This window comes from Gorilla gorilla, chromosome 1, assembly GCF_029281585.2.
Source record: "Gorilla gorilla gorilla isolate KB3781 chromosome 1, NHGRI_mGorGor1-v2.1_pri, whole genome shotgun sequence".
In the NCBI taxonomy this organism is placed as follows: domain Eukaryota; kingdom Metazoa; phylum Chordata; class Mammalia; order Primates; family Hominidae; genus Gorilla; species Gorilla gorilla.
This window is the reverse complement of record NC_073224.2, coordinates 224209576-224224551: the sequence shown is the minus strand read 5'-3', so window position 1 is coordinate 224224551 and position 14976 is coordinate 224209576. Positions and strand designations below refer to the sequence as shown.

The window sequence follows — 14976 nt, the reverse complement described above, 5'->3', positions numbered from 1 at the left end:
GCTACGGTGGCACATGACTGTAGTCCCAGCTACTCGAAAGGCTGAAGCAGGAGGATCACTTGAGGCCGGGAGTTCAAGGCTGTAGTGAGCTTTGATTGCACCTATGAGTAACCACTGCACTCCAGCCTGAGCAACAGCGAGACCATGTCTCTAAAAAAAATAAAAAAATAAAGCAAATCCAAGGCTGGGCACAGTGGCTCACACTTGTAATCCCAACACTGTGGGAGGCCAAGGCAGGCAGACTGCTTGAGCCCCAGAGTTTGAGACTACCCTGGGCAAGATAGTGAGAACCCATCTCTAAAAAACATATAAATTAATTAATTTTAAGAAACTCACACAATCCAGAAGTGAACATCACTAAACGTTAATATATTCACAGTTTGCTGCTGCCAGATGAATTGCAAAATGAAAACTATGAAACAACTCCATTTCTGGCAAAGGTGCCCTGGCCAATTCTCCCACCGCAAACAGCCACAAATGCTGACTAAAAATGATAAGACATCTTTTAAAATGCATTAAAGATTGGGAATGATAGTAAGAGGAGTTAAAAATAAAATAAAATGTATCAAAGAACTGATAGGTCAGTAAGTAATACTGAGAGGTCAAAACACATCTAAACAAGGGCTGAAATCCAGAGAGCAAGTGGAGCTTTGAGACCAGGTTTCAAGAAAAGACATTTGCAGAAATGGGCAAGCTTGAGCCCCACCCTCCACCCCATCCCCAGAGGGAGGTCTCACTGGACCTTGGTGGAAAGAAGACAATACAGAAACTGCCTATATCAAATCTTGGTGCTGAACAGAGGAGGGAAAAATCTTCCCTGAGAATGTATAATGATTAGCAGTCCCCTAAAAGGACTACAGCCCAAATTTACACCTTATAAAACACATATTTCAGGCAGATGAAAGTGATCCCAGAAAGAAAAGTATTAAATGCAAGAAGGAAGGAAGAACAATGAAAGTAGTATATATATAAGTGAGCAAACCTAAACAAATGCTGAACTAATGATGCTCATAAAAGTTGTAAACGGACTGGCACAGCGGCTCACACCTCTAATCCTAGTACTTTGGGAGGCCAAAGCAGGAGGAGTGCTTGAGCCCAGGAGTTCAAGACCAGCCTGTCTTTACCAAAAGAGACCCTGTCTTTACCAAAACAAAAAAAGTAAAAAGTAAAAATTAGCAGGGTGTGGTGGCGAGTGCCTGTGATCCCAGCTACTCGAGAAGCTGAGGCAGGAGGATTGCATAATCCTAGAAGGTCCAGGCTGCGGTAAGCTGCGATTGTGCCACTGCACTCCAGCCTGGACAACAGCGAGACCCTGTCTCTAGAGAAAAAAAAAAAAAAAAGTTTAAAAAGAACTAAAATGCACACCTACAGAATAAAAGTGGAAGAGAAAGTGATAGCAATTAAAGTGTTCTCAGGTCCTCACTGTTTGAGAGTAAGGTATAAAGACACTGACTAAATTTAGACTTTGATAAGTTATGTAAATTGAAAGCTATACCACATTTATGGATCAGATGACTCAACATCATAAAAATGTCAGCTCTACCCAAATTTATATATTATAAACTCAGTGCAATTCTAATAAAACATACCAACAATTTTTATGGCATTTGACAAATGTAATCTAACATGACAATGGGGCCAGGCAAGATGGCTCACGCCTGTAATCCCAACACTTTGGGAGGCTGAGGTGGGAGGATTGCTTGAGCCCAGGAATTCAAGACTAGCTTGGGCTACATGGTAAAACCCTGTCTCTACAAAAAAGACAAAAATAGCTGAGCGTGGTGGCGTGTGCCTCTAGTCTCAGCTACTTGGGAGGCTGAGGCGGAAGGATAGCTTAAGCTTGGGAGGTCAAGGCTGTAGTGAGCCAAGATCGCACCACTGCACTACAGCCTGGGTGACAGAGCGAGACCCTGTCTCAGAAAAAAATAAAATGAAAATGGAAGAGCAATGGGCCAAGGATTTACTAGACACCAGTTCACCAGTTTTCTAAAATGATGTATTTTACAAGTCAGTGTGGTATTTAAACAGAGAACAGGCCGGGCACGGTGGCTCATGCCTATAATCCCAGCACTTTGGGAGGCCGAGACGGGTGGATCATGAGGTCAGGAGTTCAAGACCAGCCTGGCCAAGATGCTGAAACCCCGTCTACTAAAAATAAAAAAAAATTAGCCAGGCGTGGTGGCACGCATCTGTAATCCCAGCTACTCGGGAGGCTGAGGCAGGAGAATCGCTTGAACCTGGGAGGCGGAGTTTGCAGTGAGCTGAGATCGCACCACTGCACTCCAGCCTGGGCAACAGAGTGAGACTCCGTATCAAAAAAAAAAAAAAAAGAATTTCTGCTCATCATAAACAAAAAACAATATCCTACAGTGAAAAGACAAGCCACAAACTGGAAGTAGGTAGTTATAACACATATAACTGACAAAGAATTAGTATCCAAAATAAGAAATAAAAAACAAAAAACTAACAAAATGTCTACAAACCACCCAATAGAAAAATGAGCAAGACAATCTGTTGTTTCCGAGAAGGTGAAATCTGAATGATCAGTAAGCAACGAAAAGATGCCCAACTCAGAACCAGGAAAATGCAAATCAAAACCACATGAGATGTCATTGTACGCCCACCAGATTAGTAAAAATGTTGAAGTCTGAAAATACCATTGTTGAGAGGATATGAGGCAAACGGAATTGTTGAAGGGTAAACTGGGGAAACAGTTTTGGCAACAACTTGGCATTATTTGGTTAAGTTGAAGACGCACATACCCTGTGACTCCACTCCCAGCTGCAGTCCCTGGAGAGGCTGTGCATACATGTCCCGGGAATGTGAACAGTGGCACTGTTTGTCTCAGCAAAATACTGGAAACAACCCAAATGTCCACCAATAATAGAAAGGATAAATTCTCATACAATGGAACGTTATTCATTTGTGAAAATGAAATACCACTCTATGCAACGTGGATTAATGTCAAGGCACTGAAGAAAACAATATGATTATATTAAGTTCAAAAACCTGCAGAATTCAACGGTACATTGTTTAGCAGTACAAACACATGGTAAAACTATAAAGAAAAGCAAGAGTGATAAAAGCAAAACTCAGGGATGACTTGGGCCGGGTGAGATCAGGGAGGGGACACAGGGGACTCCAAAGGTAACAGTAAGTTCTTTTTGGAAACTGGGTAATGGGTACATGGAAGATGTTTCTTGTATCCTTATTCTTTACACTGAACACATTCTTTTGTATGGAGTCAACATTTAACAAAAACGATTTACAAAATTAAACAAGTTCTTTCTTACTTTAAATCATTTGCCAAGCATTAATTTGGGCTGCTGACTGAGTCACAGTAACTGGGGAAAATCCCTGAGGGGCCCACATGGCCCCGAGACTACAGAAATGAGAAGTGCTTTGCTCTCTGAGCTCTGGTGATACAGCTTCCCATGGGGCAAGTTGGCGAAATTCGAGTGGAGCCTGCCACTCGGGACAGGAAAGTGACTGCTTAGGTTAATAAGTTCCAGTATAGGAAGTGGTGCGGCTGGGGTGGGGAGAACAGATTCTACTGCCAGACCTTTCAAGACCAGAAGCTGAGTGGATTTTTGATGTTACAATGAACCCACCAAGCCTGCTTTCTGGCCCGCTCTCCACTCGCAGCGGGAATTCCCACCTCTGAGCCTCTGTCCACACTGCTGTTTAGATATGAGTGAACAACTCTCAGTTCTAACCATGCCCTTTGCTTCCTTCCTTTGAAGCCCAGCCCTACGAACCATCTCTCTTCAATTCATAACAAGCATGTTTGAATCCAAGAGCCTAAGCCCCAGTTTTCTACACGTATCTGTGCTGACTGCATTACTGAGGTCAACCTTAATCACCCTGGGACTGTCAAACTATTGATGTCCATAAGGATTCTCTGTGCTGGCATTCCACACACACGCAGCAAGATTCAATGAGCCACAGTACTTACTCTCTGACCTCTATTATTTCAACCATTTAAAAATTGTGGCCACGGGAGGCTGAGGTGGGAGGATCACTTGAGCCCTGGAGGTCGAGGCTGCAGTGAGCTATAATCCCAGCACTGCACTCCAACCTGGGCGAAAGAGCGAGACCCTGTCTCAAAAATTAAATTAATTAATTGATTAAAAAACAAAAAAAAAAGCCGTGGCCAGCAAAAGAAGTAGATTATGATCTCCAGGACAATATGTTTTGTACACAAAATGTATTTGGAGTTTTTGTTTTCATTAAAGTTGAGGTCCCTCCCTACTGTGATGTCAAATGTCAAACCCAACAATGGGTCACCCCGCAGGACACCACCCCTGCTCGCACCTGTAATCCAGTCCTTTGGGATGGCGCAGGTAGGTGGATCACTTGAGCCCAGGAGTTCAAGACCAGCCTGGGCAACATGGCGAAACCCTATCTCTACAAAAAACAGAAAAATTAGCTAGGTGTGGTGGTGTGTGCTAGTAGTCCCAGCTACTTGGGGGGCTGAGTCAGGAAGATCGCTTGAGCCAGGGAGGTAGAGGCTGCAGTGAGCTATGACAGCTCCACTGCTCTCTAGCCTTGGCCACAGAGCAATTCCCTAATTAAAAAAAAAAAAGTGTTATATGAGGCTGGGTTTGGTGGTTCAAGCCTATAATACCAGCACTTTGGAAGGCTGAGACAGATGGATTGCTTGCGCCCAGGAGTTTGGGACCAGCCTGGGCAACGCAGCGAGATTCTGTCTCTACCAAAAAAAAAAAAAGTTTCCTGGGAGGAGAGGGGGGTAACTTACTTTCCACAGGGACACGCTTGAGAACCTTCTTTCTACCTTGTGCATGCATTCCCATAGTAAACGTTGTTTTCTTCCTAAACTCTGCATATTTTCTTTTTTGACCCTCAAGAGTCTTCTTCTGTCAAATAACAGTAATTATGGAGCCAGGGACTCGACTAAGCACTTTACATGCATGACCTTATTAATAATTCCACCCAATAAAGTTATATTCAAGGTAACTATTATCCACATTTTACAACTGAGGAAACTAGAAAGGTCAAGTACTTTGCCCAAGGGCATACAGCTAGTAATTATAAGAAGCAAACATAAGCCCACATATGCCTGGCTTAGGAGTTTGTGTTCCTAACTGCTACCCTATACTGCAGGGGTTTCTTAACTGGAAGGAGTTAAGAAATATCTTTGTGCCAGGAGATATTTGGCAATATCTGGAGACATTCTGGGGTGTCACCACTGGAGAAGAGTTACCACTGGCATCTATGGGTAGAGGCCAGAGATGCTACAGGAACCCACCCCCAACAACAAAGACTTATCTGGCCCCAAATGTCAGAATTGTCAAGGTTGAGAAACCCTGCTATACTGGAACAAGACAAAAAGACAGAGAAACCATCTTCTGACCAAAACTCTCACGGTTAAGGTCAGAGTTCACCATGTCTATTTCCCATATGACAGCCAAATGCCCAATAAACAGGAAGCATGCTCAGCCCTCAATTACATGGAGTTTTCTCCAGCCCCAAATGCCAGTTCCTCCTCAGCCAATCAAGACTGATCATCCACTCATCCGACACTTGCTGAGCGCCTGCTGTGTGCCAGGAAACAAGCTACACAGTGGCAGTACCAGGATAAATAAGACCCTGTCCTGCATCCAAGATGCTGGCAGTCTCATGGGAAGACAGGCAAGGAAGCCTCAGATCATAATTGAGGTGAAAATGTGTTAATAGAGATCAAAAACAGGATGCTAAGAAGTCGCAGGGGAGGGGCTCCAAACTCACTTGGGTTGGGGGAACTGGGAATGGCTCAGAAAAGGCTTCCCAGAAGCATCTGAACTTGAAGGAATTAAACAGGCAGAATCCTCAAAACACCCCTTACCAGATCTCTCAGGATATGGTCTCTGAGTATCCAAGGTTTGATGACTTTAATTAGAAAGCTTGGGGGAACTCTCCCAGAAAACAGTGGGGGCACAGAGTAGTCCTTGACTGTCCATGCACAACCTGGATAGCCCCTGCCACAGGGCAGGATGGCAACCTGGCGTCCCCACAGGTTTGGGCCTTCCTCAACTTCAAACCTGACTGGCCTCCAGCTTCCAACCAGCCTGTACCTTGCAGCAGGAGGTAAGTAACATTTCATAAATGTCCATTATACCAGGGGTTCCCAACCCCTGGGCCACAAACCACTACTGGTCCGTGGCCTGTTAGGAAGTGGGCTGCATGGCAGGTGAGTGGCGGGCGAGTGAGCACCCAAGTGAGCGAAGCTTCAACCTGTATTTACAGCCGCTCCCCATCACTTGCCATTACCACCTCAGCTCCGCTTCCTGTCAGATCAGCAGCAGCATTAGATACTCACAGGAGCTCAATCCCTATTGTGAACTGCACATGTGAAGGATCTAGGTTGTGAGCTTCTCATGAAAATCTAATGCCTGATGATCTGTCACTGTCTTCCATCAACCCCAGATGGGATCGTCTAGTTGCAGGAAAAGCAGCTCAGGACTCCCACTGACTCTACATGATGGTGAGTTGTACAATTATTTCATTATATATTACAATGTAATAGTAATAGAAATAAAGTACATAATAAATGTAATGTATTTAAGTCAACCTGAAACCACCTCCCACCCCCACCCCTCAGCCCCCTTTCTGTGAAAAAATTGTCTCCTACAAAACCGGTCCCTGGTGCCAAAAAGGTTGGGGGGTGTGGGCCGTGCCACAGCTGGTGGTCCCAGGTGCACGGGGGCCGAGGGGGCACGAGGCAGTAGTGTGGGGACTCCGGGTCCCAGAGGCCGCCCATGGGGTGGGAAGTGTGAGGCTGCTGCCTGCCTGGGCCTCGGAGGGTGGGGGGAGCAGGGCAGGGAGATGATAAATTGACCATTATCTCAGGATGTCTCTTTCTGGCTGCCAATATCTTCGCCATCGCCAGCATCACCAACCCAGACTGGCTCAACACCAGGGAGTCTGTGGGAGCACTCACTGTGGGCCTCATGGGACAGCGTCAAACAATGCATGGACGAGACGGGATGTGCATCCCTCTCCAGCTTCCCCTGGAGTGGGTCACCACGCTGTTTTTTATCATCATGGGAATCATTTCATTGACTGTAAAATTCCCCTTAGACAGACGGAGGCAGCTAGGACTCTGGAGTCAGGTGTGAATCTGCCCTCCCATTGATTGTCACATGTGGTTTGCTGGTGGCTTCCCACTGGGGAAGAGAAGCTACAAAATATGTTCGATGGATAGCATTCACTGGGATGATGCTTTTCTGTATGGCTGCCATCATATTTCCAATAGGATTTTACATCAATGAAGTCAGAGGTCAACCTTATAAACTACCCAACAACACAGTAGTTGGGTCATCATATGTACCTTTTGTCTTATCAATTTCTTTACAATAGTAGGACTTCTATTTGCTGCCAAGTTTATTTACCAAGCTGATAAATGTCTAAATTGCTTGACTCTCACTTATTTTTGGAGGGTGAGGAGGACAAAGGTGAGACATCTGAGCAGCCCTCATGGGAAGATGCTCACATGAAACTGATGCTGAGAAGGAAAAAAAAAAAAAGTTTTGATTTGCTCTCACTATGCACTTTGGACTTAAAGAAGAAAGAAAAAAAGAGCCTTTTTGTTTTATTTTTGAGACAGAGTCTCACTCTTGTCACCTAAGCTAGAATGCAGTGGTGTGATGTCAGCTCACTGCAACCTCCGCCTCCCGGGTTCAAGTGATTCTCCTGCCTCAGCCTCCCGAGTAGCTGGGACTACAGGCACCCACCACCACACCCAGCTAATTTTTTTTTTTCTCTTGAGATGGAGTCTCGTTCTGTCACCCAGGCTGGAGTGCAGTGGCGTGATCTCGGCTCACTGCAACCTCTGCTTCCCAGGTTCAAGTGATTCTCTTGCCTCAGATTCCTGAGTAGCTGGGATTACAGGCGCCTGCCACTGCGCCCAGCTAATTTTTGTATTTTTAGTAGAGACGGAGTTTCACCATGTTAGCCAGGATGGTCTCGATCTCCTGACCTCGTGATCCACCCACCTCGGCCTCCCAAAGTGCTGGGATTACAGGCGTGAGCCATCGCGCCCGGCCAGGAGAGCCTTTTCCATAACCAAATACAGACAATACTGACTAAATCTCCTGAGCATATTCAGGCAGTCAGGTCTGCACTGTGATAGCAACCTAGAGAAGGAGAATGCTTTCTACTGAAAAGCATGTGGCCCTTTGTGACTCTGTTGTTCCATTTTTAATATCTAATGATTCATTAGAGGGGAAAAAAAAGTCTAAGTAGTTATGTATCATGGTGGACCAGAGGGATGCAAGAGAAGTTCATGTGGGGCTGGCCTCACCTCCTGAGAAATCAGTGTTCACAACTTCCTTGTAATAGTATGAGCCTTTGGCACCATTACTGCACCAAGAAGCCAATAGATCAAAACTTGTTTGCTAAAATGTATGTAAAAATTCTGAAATTCCCTATTCTGTGTGTATGAAAAAAAAATCAAACACTAAGACACATGTTTTGGGTAGGTAGGTGGGTGGGTGGGGGAATCTCTCTCTCTGTGTGTGTGTGTGTATGTGTATATATATATATATATATATACACACACACACTATATATATACACACACTATATATATACACACACACACACTATATATATACACTGTATATATAAAATATATATTTTGCTGACAGAAAAAAAAAAAACGAAAAGGTTGGGGAGTGCTGCACTATGCAGCAAACCCTGTGAATTACCTGCCTGACCTCACGTAATTCTCCAAACAATTCTGTCATCCCTATTTTACAGATGAGGACACTGAGGCTCAGCGATGAAACTGAGTAAAAGGGCTTGCTGTCTGATGTGTCAGAAGACAATCTTGTGATTAGGAAAATTAATAGTCATTACTTTTTTTTTTTTTTTTAACTCTTTGGGACACAGTTTCAGAAGGAACTGACTGTCAGGACACAGAGCCACTCAACGGGAGGGCAGATTCACACCTGACTCCAGAGTCCTAGCTGCCTCTATCTGTCCAAGGGGAATTTTACAGTGATCAGTCCAAAATGTGCGGTTTGCAACATCTTCACCCCCTCAGGAAAGCCTTCCAGCACCAGTGCATCCTCCCTCTGTGTGCACACACCCTCCACCAGCCCTCCAAGGTATTTCCTGCATTGCATTGTGAGGATACACATGGCTGGGAGCACCTGCTCCTGGGATTCAGTCTTACTTGTGCCAGCATCCCTAGCACCCAGCACAATGCCTGACACATGTTGGGCACAGAAACAATGAATGGATAAACAAGCCTGGCCTCCCTGGGCCCAAGCCCTGTAAACCTACCCAAAGCCAGAGCAGCCTGCCTTGGGGACTCAGTGGACCTCCCCTCAGACTGGGATCACACCCCCAAGACAGTAATCCAGACAGACTGAGGACAGAGCAGGTTCTCTCAGCCAGCTTTTTCTCCAGCACTGAAACAGTCACAATCTGTTCTTTAGCTGTGCACCAGATGCAGGAACTGGCTTATGTTTGGGAACCATGTTGTACAAAAATCCCACCTTAAACATTAGAACCTTAAAAGGAATGAGTATGTGCTCGCTGCTCTGTGTCCCTTTTTACCCTAGGGAGATCATACATGATGGCAGGAGCTACAGCAGCCAGCTTGGACCATGAGATGGAAGCCTAAGTTTGAGCAAGAAAAGCCACATTATCAAAGGAATCCTGCTCCCAGATGATCTCACAGAACACAGCAAGCTGCTCTACCAGCTCTGGACTGCGTACTTCCAGAATGTTAAGGAGCAAGGAATAAACTTCTGTTTCCGCCACTGTAGATTTCACCTAACTAAAGGTGTGAGCATTGCCCAGTGATCATCCACTCTGGCCTCTCTCTGTAGATAAAACAATAATAGTAAGATCAACAATTTCCCAACCAAACTGTAACTGGGATTTTGTCATTACTATATAATTTTGAAGAAAAGGCTATCAGGAAAGAATCATTTGAATCATGTTGAACCTAGAGAAGAAGGACAAACTGATGTGATTTGTTTCATCCTTGAGTATTACAGACATACCTCAGATTTCCAGACAGCCCAGGCTACTCTTTTCTGACAGTTTGCCTGTGTAAACTCCAGCTTGGCTCCCCTTGTCCGGCTCATTACCTGAATCAATGACACACAAGTGGAAAATCTGATGAGAACCTAAAGGGTACCTGCTCCCTCAGAGCTGCCTTTTCATGCATCCATCAAACATAGACAAATACAGAGTGCTTAGCACAGAGCCTGGCCCAAGCAAGTGCTGAATAAATGGCCTGCTCTGTGCCAGACAGCATGCTGACACTGGGACACAAAGATGCACAGACTCAGCCTCAGGCCCTGCTCTCAAGAACTCCAGCTCAATAAGAGACAGGACACAATGTTAAGAAGGAAAAACGGCAAGGTTTGTATCCAAGCATTATTGCAGCATTGGCACTGCTCTGGGATATCCCGGACACTTTGTTTCTCATTGCATACCCTACCCTAGGTGAGCTCATCCCCTCCCATGACTTCAGTGACCTTTGATGGTGATAACTGCTAGACCACTGCTGAACAGGTGCACTTGAATGTTGTACAGGCATCCAACTCCAACATGTTCAAAACTAAACATATCTGCCCTCCCCCAAATCTGCCCCCCGTACTGCTCCCTATCACATGGAGCAGCATCCAACACCCATCAGTCAAAAACTGGGGTGATCCTGACTCCTCCCTGCCCCTAACTCTCATCAAACTAATCACCAAATTGTGTCAATTCTATCTCTAAAACCATCTCTCCTCACTCTCTGCCTTTAACTCACACCTTTATTTCTCACTTGGATTATTCTAGCAGGCTCTTAATTGGCCTACAGGCCCACTCCCTTTGATACATTCTTCACTTAGCCAGAGTGATCTTCCTAATCCACAAATCTGATTTGTGGCCAGGCATGGTTGCACATGCCTATAATCCCAGTACTTTGGGAGGCTGAGGCGGGAGGATCATTTGAGGCCAAGAGTTCGAGACCAGTCTGGGCAACATAGTGAGACCCCATCTCTACTAAAAATTTAAAAAATTAGCCAGGTGTTGTGGTGCACGCCTGTAGTCCCAGCTAGTTGGGAGGCTGAGGCAGAAAGATCACTTGAGTTCAGATCAAGGCTGCAGTGAACTATGATTATGCTGCCACTGCACTCCAGCCAGGGTGACAGAGCAAGACGTAGTCTCAAAAAAAAAACAAAAACAAAAACAAAAAAAAACCTGATTCTTTTATTTCAGGCTGGAAATAAAAGAATCCTCCCACCTCAGCCTTCCAAGAAGCTGGGACCACCAGAGGTGTGCTCCACCATGCCCGGCTATTTTTTTTTTTCCTTTTTTTTTTTTTTTTTTTTTATAAAGATGGGGTCTTGCCATGTTGCCCAGGCTTGTCTGAAACTCCTGGGCTCAAATGATCATCCCACGTTGGCCTCCCAAAGTGCTAGAATTACAGAGTAAGCCACCGCACCTGGCCACAGATCTGATTTTTAAATGGCTTCCCATTAACCTAAAGTTTAAAGTCCTTAACTAGGTTTACAACGTCCCCTAAGACCAGACCACAGCTTGCTGCTTCTTTTTTTTTTTTTCTTTTTTGAGACGGAATCTCGCTCTGTCGCCCAGGCTGGAGTGCAGTGGCGCCGTTTCGGCTCACTGCAACCTCCGCCTCCCGCGTTCCAGCGATTCTCATACTTCAGCCTCCTGAGCAGCTGGGACTACAGGCGCGCGCAAGCACGACCGGCTAATTTTTGTATTTTTAGTAGAGACGGGGGTTTCACCATATTGGCCAGGCTGGTCTCGAACTCCTGACCTCAAGTGATCTGCCCGCCTGGGCCTCCCAAAGTGCTGAGATTACAAGCGTGAGCCAACGAGCCCGGCCCAGTCTGCTTCTTTATTTAGCCTGATCTCTCTCTCCTCTCTCTACGAAGATGAGTTTTCTCACAAACTACACCCTTAACTGAGAATACCCGTTTTCCTGCCTCACTCCGCTGAGCTTTCCTTAGATCTTAGCTTTCCGGGGGACAGAAGCCTCCCGGGATTCCCGCTAGGCTGAGCGATGTGTCTCTACTCCGTGCTTCAGAGGAAGGAGGGCTTTCTGCCCTCGCAGCAGTATCAGAATTGTTGATTTACCTGTATGTCTCCCACATGGGTCTCTGAGCTCTGGGTGACGATGGTGATACAATTAATAACAGCAACAAACACACAGCATTTACTTTGTACCCATAAGTGTTCTAGGAGCCTCATTTCCCCTTTATTATAATCTTAGGAGGCTGATTTTATTATCATCTCTGCTTAAAGGATGAATAAACCCAGGCAGAGAGAAAGAGCCAAAAGTGCCTAAGGTCACAGGAGGGAATGGGGATTCAAACCCCGCTGCTGGGCTCCACGGTTCACACTCCTAACTCCAGGATCGAGGATCCTGGAGGATCGAGTCCGCCCGCATCACTCGCTCTAGCTTCACCATCTATCAGGTGCTGAACCACCGTCCGCAGTACGAATGAATGAATGAAATGATTTTATACAGGGACAGCGTCGGCCTCCTCTCTGTCAGCTCCTCCTAGGCCCGGGCAGCCCCGCTCCCTCCCGCCCTCGCCGGCCGACGGGAGCTGCCCCGGCAGTGCGCTCCCTCGCGGCCGCAGAACGCCCACCCTCGACAGCGCGCGGGGTCAAGGGGCGGTGACAGCCGTGCGGCGGGGGCGGAGATGCTACCAGCTGGGGTGTCATCCAGCCCGGGAGGTGACACGCGCCCCCTCGCCCGGGCGGTCGCTCTGGCCGCCCACTCCCCGCCAGCACGCCCGGCGACGCCCCCCGCCCCGCCACCCCACAATCTCCCGCCCAGCGGTGTCCCCTCAGCCCCGGTTGGCGTCCCATTCCACTTCCCTCCCCTCCCCCACACAACCGTCACCGGCGTCCCACCGCGCCCCATCCTCCGCCGCCTCCGCCCCGGCTCCCGGGACTTCCCCGGCCCCGGGCGATTGTTGACCCTCACCTGCCATGTCCCGGACCCCACCGCAGAGGGAGGTGCATCACGGCCGCGAGAAGGCCGGGGACGGCACTCCAGAGCAGACAAAGGGCGCCGCCATGTTAGAGTCGGGCGGAACCGACCTCGCAGGCTTCCCGGCTGCAACTTCCGGCGCATGCGCAGCGTCCTCGATTGGAGAGCGCCCATAGACAGACGCATGCGCCTCGCTATCCAAAAGTTCCACCTTACAGTACTGCGCTGAGAGTTGTCCTCGTTGTACCCCTGCCTTGGTTTCTCTTCCAAATATAACAGTAACATCATGTGTTCAGCTCTTACTGTGTGCCAGGCACTGTGTTAAGCGCTTTACATGCATTATCTCTTTAAATCCTCACACCAATTATAAGATAGTAGTATTCTCCTAATTTTAAAAAAGGGAAAACAGACTCAAAAAGTGTAAATCAATGTCCGTGGTCACATATCTTGTAAGTGGTGGACCGGAGATATGAATCTACTTGTGGCTTCAAAGCTGCAGATCCCAGTTGTGTTTTTCTACCTTCTAAACCGAACATTATCCCCTTCCCTGATTATCTTGGACGTGAATAAAGGTGTCTGAAAACAAAAGTGTCTGCAGACTTGCATGGCCCCTCCGTGGCCCCTCTTCTACCTTTTTGGTAGCTCTAGGCCACTGACTTCTCCACTTTCTCACAGTCTGAGGGCTTTCTCCTTTGTTTACTTCTAGGCCTGCTTATTTTCCATAATCTATAATTTTAACAACACTCTTGCCACTACTGTAAGCTCTTTTGCTCCCTTGTCTTTTTGTCACATGGATTTGGTAAGAATACCAACACTGTGTGAATCCAAATGCACCTTTTCTCTTTGTTAGCTCCCAAACAGCCAAGCACAGCTGAAGAAAGTACGCAGTGGGGAGACTGTTCCCTAGAGATTCATGTCCACTAGCCTTCAGTGGGACTGCAACATATGCCAATCTGGCAACTCACTCCTGTCTTCACAATGGCTAGAGAAACAAAAAAAGCCCAGCAGTTGACTTCACCCCTTCTTGTCTTTTGGTTTTTTTTTTTTTTTTTGGAGACAGTCTTGCTCTGTCTTCCAGGCTGGAGTGCAGTGGCGCTGTCTCGGTTCACTGCAAGCTCCGCCTCCCGGGTTCACGCCATTCTCCTGTCTCAGCCTCCAGAGTAGCTGGGACTACAGGCGCCCGCCACAACACCTGGCTAATTTTTTGTATTTTTAGTAGAGACGGGGTTTCACCATGTTAGCCAGGATGGTCTCGATCTTCTGACCTCGTGATCCACCTGCCTCATCCTCCCAAAGTGCTGGGATTACAGGCATGAGCGGCCGTGCCCGGCCGTCTTTCTTTTCTTTCTTTTTTTTTTTTTTAGGTGGGGTCTCGCTATGTTGCCCGGCTGGACTGAAACCCCTAGGCTTAAGCATCCCATTTCAACCTCCCCAGTAGCTGACACTACAGGCATGTGCACCCACAACTGGCTAACTTCACCCGTTCTTTTTAACTATATTTTTAATTTTTATTTCAGTAGTTTTTGGGGAACACATGGTGTTTGGTTACATGGATAAGTTCTTTAGTGATGATTTCTGTGATTTTGGGGGACCCATGACCCGAACAGTGTACATTCTACCCAAGGTGTAGTCTTTTTTTTTTTTTTTTTTTTTGAGATGGAGTCTCGTTCTGTTGCCCAGGCTGGAGTGCAGTGGCGCCATCTGGGCGCATGGAACATGAGTGCAAGTTCCGCCTCCCGGGTTCACGCCATTCTCCTGACTCTGCCTCCCGAGTAGCTGGGACTACAGGCGCCCGCCACCATGCCCGGCTAATTTTTTGTATTTTTAGCAGAGATGGGGTTTCACCGTGTTAGCCAGGATGGTCTCGATCTCGTGACCTCGTGATCCGCCCGCCTCGGCCTCCCAAAGTGCTGGGATTACAAGCGTGAGCCAGTGCGCCCAGCCAACCCAAGGTGTAGTCTTTTATCCCTCACCCCTCCCACCCTTCCCCCTGAGTTCCC

At 47.0% G+C, this 14976-nt stretch overlaps 1 protein-coding gene across 3 annotated transcripts in view; it reads right to left on the bottom strand.

Annotated features, from left to right (window-relative positions):
* Positions 1–13120, bottom strand: part of ZBTB17 (zinc finger and BTB domain containing 17) — a 34098-nt gene extending 20978 nt beyond the window's left edge. For 2 of the 3 annotated variants that reach the window (XM_055385476.2, XM_055385500.2), the window contains exons 1-2: positions 12971–13093; positions 10017–10103 (exon numbers count right to left, since the gene is read on the bottom strand). The gene's annotated coding sequence lies outside the window, so the exon portion shown is untranslated. Of the gene's footprint in view, positions 1–10016; positions 10104–12970 lie in introns of all 3 variants that reach the window. The other variant, XM_004024728.5, reaches the window with a different exon arrangement.
* Between the last annotated feature and the right edge of the window lie 1856 nt (positions 13121–14976).